The sequence below is a fragment of the Triticum dicoccoides genome, chromosome 1B, assembly GCF_002162155.2.
Source record: "Triticum dicoccoides isolate Atlit2015 ecotype Zavitan chromosome 1B, WEW_v2.0, whole genome shotgun sequence".
In the NCBI taxonomy this organism is placed as follows: Eukaryota; Viridiplantae; Streptophyta; class Magnoliopsida; order Poales; family Poaceae; genus Triticum; species Triticum dicoccoides.
The window spans coordinates 288,134,350-288,139,078 of NC_041381.1; positions in this window are offsets into that span (position 1 = coordinate 288,134,350).

Consider the following 4,729-nt stretch of genomic DNA (forward strand, 5'->3'; position numbering starts at 1 on the left):
TGGGTCCTCTCCTCCTCGTCCGATCTCCCTCGAACAGCCGGTCGTCCGATCCCACGTACAAGTTCGCCGGAGCGGTGCAAGTGCACCGCCTCTAACGGTATCCGCACGTGCAGGAGGAACACCGTGCGGCGGACTGCTAGGTCTGATCACACAGTCAGCGGCGAGTGGAGGTGGCTATACGCAACACATGCAAACCCTAGTCACAGCACCAAAGCGATCAACCGCATGAGTGTGCCGCACCTCCACTTTATATAGGCGTCCGTTGCAGGCTCAACACTTGGGCCTCGCACGGACCCTAAAGCCCAAAGTCTACTCGGTCACGTTCCTAGTCCAGTTCGGATCACATCCGACCAGTGTCCTATGAACTGACCTCGTAGGTTCCTTCCCTTAAGCACGCGACCCCTTAGGTTCAAGTCGGCTTCGTCACAGTTCGGATCACCTCCGACTTGCACGGTTGGTAGCGGCCTCTAGCAAGGCGTGCCGACCACCAAGCAGACTATGAAGCTGGTTAGGCGAACATGTACAACATGTCACACTTCTGTTCCCTTTGCCGCATGATAAATGTTGTCGGGCTTAAGGCGAGACTGTCATCCTTGTGCTAGCCCGACCACTTTCTCGTTCCAGTGATGCCGACCACAATCCGGATTATCTCATAATCCTTGTCGCATGGCCATGCTTCCCTTGGTCGGATCACATGAGGGGCCCAGAGTATATCTCTCCTGATCGAAGGGGTAAATCCCATCTTGCTCGACCATGTCTCGCAGCATGGGACTAGACAAACCCGAAACCTACCTTTGTAACTACCCGGTCACGGAGTAGCGTTTGGTCGGCCCAAAGCAAGTCTGTCACCATCCCGAGTACATGCGTCAGCTCAGGTCTTAGGACATAAAACATATGTTGTACTAGAGACTCGCAGATGACATATCAATGCGTCTCATAGTTGGGTCTGTCCGACTTGGACCTTATCTCGACTCGGATCCGACTATGTCGAATCCGACCAGACCTTTCCAAGTCCATATTATCCGGTTAGCATCCAATGCTCCATGGCTAGTGAGACCAAGCCATCGACCGTGTCATATGCTAGTCTAGTCGGCTGCGCGTCCACACAGCCCTTTCGACTAGGGACCTTTTAGGACAGTCATCATACAATGCATAGTCCCACAAACAAGTCACGTACTTGCTGATACACATCATTGATAATGTCCAAGGACTATCTTTATCATAAAAAAATAGGAAATATCATCATACATGATTGCCTCTAGGGCATATCTCCAACACTCTCCCACTTGCACTAGAGTCAATCAAATAGACATCGAATGCCCATAGCTCTAACGCGCCCCTCATGCTTGGGTTGTGGAAGCGGCTTAGTCAACGGATCTGCAACATTTGGATCCATGTGAATCTTGCATAACTCTACATCACCATTCTTTACGATCTTTCTTATCAGGTGATATTTCCGGTCTATGTGTCTGACCTTGTGGTGATTCCTCGGCTCCTTGGCTTGTGCGATGGCACCAGAATTATCACAATAAAGGTCCAACGGTTTCACCGAGGCTGGGAAAATACCAAGATCATCCAGAAAATGTCGGATCCAAACACCTTCCTTTGCAGCTTCACAAGCCGCAATGTATTCGGCTTCTGTGGTAGAATCGGCCACTGTATCCTGCTTGGAACTCATTCAGTGCACTGCTCCTCCGTTCAGGACATACACGAATCTGGACTGTGATCGACAATCATCTCTGTCGGTTTGGAAACTAGCATCGGCATAACCCCTTACGACGAGCTGTTCCTCACCTCCATTAACTAGGAACATCTCTTTAGTCCTTTTCAGGTACTTCAAAATAGTCTTTACTGCTGCCCAGTGACTCTCACCTGGGTTTGCCTGTATCTGCTTGTTAGGCTTATTGCAAAAGCAACATCAGGCCTTGTACATATCATGGCATACATGATGGATCTGATTGCCGAGGCATACGGAATCCTACTCATCCTGCTTCGCTCATCAGATGTCGAAGGACTCTGAGTCTCGCTTAGCCTTATACCATGTGAGAGTGGCAAGAACCCTTTCTTCGTGTCACTCATGTTGAATTGCTTCAACACTTTTATCTATGTACGTGCTCTGGCTCAAGCCGAGCAGCCTCCTCGATCTATCTCTATAGATCTTAATGCCTAAAATATACACTGCCTCACCAAGGTCTTTCATCGAAAACTTGCTATTCAATGATTCCTTGACCGAGTTTAGCATTGAAACATTGTTCCGGATCAACAATATGTCATCCACATACAAGATCAAAAACACTATCGAGCTCCCACTTAACTTCTTGTATAAACAAGAGTCCTCTTCGCTTTTGATGAAACCGAGACCAGTGACGACCTCATCAAAACGAATGTTCCAACTCCAAGATGCTTGCTTCAACCCATAAATGGATCTCTTGAGCTTGCATACCTTACTAGTGCTAGTCGGATCGACAAAACCCTCGGGCTGTATCATATACACGTCCTCGGTTAAATTTCTGTGAAGGAAAGCCGTTTTGACATCCATCTGCCATATCTCGTAGTCGAAATATGCAGCTATAGCTAGTATGATCCTCACCGACTTCAGCATCGCTACCGGCGAGTAAGTCTCATCATAGTCAACTCCTTGAACTTGTCCATAACCTTTAGCGACAAGCCGAGCTTTGTGGATCTGAACATTTCCATCCACATCGGTTTTCTTCTTAAAGACCCATTTGCAACCAATGGCAGTTACCCTAGGTGGCGGATCAACCAAGCCCCAGACTTGATTCTCATCCATGGACTTTAACTCAGATCTCATGGCCTCCAGCCATGCCTCGGAATCTGGGCTCACCATCGCTTCTGCATATGTGGTCGGCTCGTCGCTTTCTAGCAACAATACATCGCGCACTCTGCACAATCTTTCCGACCTCCGTGATTCCGGTGCCGCTTCCACTACAGGTTCCCTGACTGACTTCGGTATGATCTCATCACCAGCCGAGCCGTCCCCGAGTGGTCCTCGAATTTCTTCGAGTCAAACCGTCCTCCCACTGGCCTCCCGACTAAGAAACTCTTTCTCAAGGAAAACCCCGTTCCGAGCAACAAACACTTTGTTCGCTTCCCGGTTGTAGAAGCTATACCCCAAGGTTTCCCTCGGATATCCCACGAATATGCATTTATCCGACTTGGGTGTAAGCTTGTCTGACATAAGTCGCTTGACAAACGCTTCACAACCCCAAATCTTTAGAAAAGACAAACTGGGACTCTTCCCGGTCCACATATCATGTGGTGTCTTGTCTACGGATTTTGATGGTACCCTGTTAAGTGTGAAAGCTGCAGTTTCTAGAGCGTGTCCCTAGAATGACAAGGGTAAATCCGATTTGCTCATCATAGACCGGACCATGTCCAACAAGGTCCTATTCCTCCGTTCTGACACGCCGTTTCTCTGAGGCGTACCCGGAGGTGTGAGCTGAGGTACTATACCTCGACTTTTCAGATGATCATCAAACTCCTAGCTCATGTACTCACCTCCACGATCAGATCGCAGAAGCTTTGTAGTCTTGCCGAGCTGATTCTCAACCTCGTTCTGAAACTCTTTGAACTTTTCAAAAGTCTCCGACTTGTGCCTCATCAAATAGATATATCCATATCTACTCAAGTCGTCGGTAAAAGTCATGAAGTACTGATAGCCACCTCTGGCAGTTGTGCTCATTGGACCACACACATCACTATGTATAAGTTCCAACAACTCGGATGCCCTCTCGCAACTCTTTGCAAAAGGAGACTTAGTCATCTTGCCGAGCAAGCATGATTCACATGTCTCGAACGACCCAAAGTCGGACGAAGCTAGGAGCCCATCATCATGGAGCTTCTTCATGCGTTTCAGACTAATGTGTCCAAGCCGGCAATGCCAGAAGTATGTCGGATTTATCTCATTAGGCTTATGCCTCTTGACATTCACGTTATAGACCGGTTCCTGTTCTAGATTCAATATAAATAGCCCATCAACAATGGGTGCATAGCCGTGGAACATACCATTCATAACCTTGACTCATCAAACATGAGGCAGAAATAATGTTCCGACTAAGTGCAGGAATGTAATAACAATTATTCAATTCCATAATGAATCCGTAAGGAAGCTGGAGCTGCATCGTGCCGACCTCCAACGCAGCAACTCTTGCTTTGTTGCCGACCCTGATGTCAATCTCCCCTTGTGCCACACGCCTAGTTCTTACCAGCCCCTGCATCGAGTTGCAAATATGAACAACCAATCCGGTATCAAATGCCCAAGAGCTACTAGGTATGTCAGCAAGGTAAATGTCTATAACATATGCAACAAGTGTACATTTGCCTGAAGAAGCATTTCCGGCCTTCTTGCCATGCTCTGCAAGCCACTTGCTACAGTTACTCTTCTAGTGACCGGTCTCCTTGTAGTGAAAGCAAACGGTCTTCGAGTTCGGTCCAGACTTTGGCGCAGCGGCAGAGGTTACCGTCTCCATGCCCTTTGCCTTAGCCTTTTTCTTGGACCAACTATTCTTGAACTTAGCCGATTTCTGCACCATCAACACTTGATGTGTGCCTTTCTTAATATCCTGCTCTGCCACTTTGAGCATCCCATGCAATTCAGTGAGCTTCTTATCCATGCCATGCATATGATAGTTCGAGATGAACGTCCCATAGCTGGGCGGAAGAGAACCCAGAACAACATCAGTAGCCAGCTCATCCAAGAGCGGGAAGC